The following is a 630-nucleotide window of genomic DNA, read 5'->3' on the forward strand; positions in this document are numbered from 1 at the left end:
TAGTTTGAAGGCGTCAGTATCATCTCAAGTTCATATACAAATGAGATGTTCGATTATAAGTGCACGCGTTTTTTAATTCCGCATCTAGATCAACGTCAACACGCATAGATGTCTTGAAATCTATCTGTAAACGAAACTAATTAGTACTGCTGTTAATTGAAATGGTATACTGAGTAAATAACTCGAGATCGAGAGTGAAAAGCTAAGCAGCACACATTCTTGTAAGAGGAGCGTGTTTTCTACGAAAGGTATTAACTCATCTTAATCAAGTGCCTGCTTCGAAGAGTTTCACCAAGTTTATTCAAATTAACGCAAATGTCAAAATTCACAGATCGTATGGAATGACAAATAACATCAGTGTTTTATTGCCATGTCTTTTTAATTTATTTTGAATATGGCATCTAATGTATGAATCATCACTGTAATAGACTGATTCGCCCCCTCAGACTACGTACAGTATTTCGCATTCTGTTTTCAGTAATCCATCAACAATGGATTCTTTTTAACGAAGAAACGCCTTTGGGCGTTTTCAATATACTAAATGCATTTCAGTTATCAACTATATAATATTGAAGATTTGAAGTTTGTTTTTGAAAGCATATCACCACAGACAAGAGTCAAGACAAATAA

Source organism: Saccoglossus kowalevskii, chromosome 6 (genome assembly GCF_978046115.1).
Source record: "Saccoglossus kowalevskii chromosome 6, keSacKowa6.1, whole genome shotgun sequence".
In the NCBI taxonomy this organism is placed as follows: domain Eukaryota; kingdom Metazoa; phylum Hemichordata; class Enteropneusta; family Harrimaniidae; genus Saccoglossus; species Saccoglossus kowalevskii.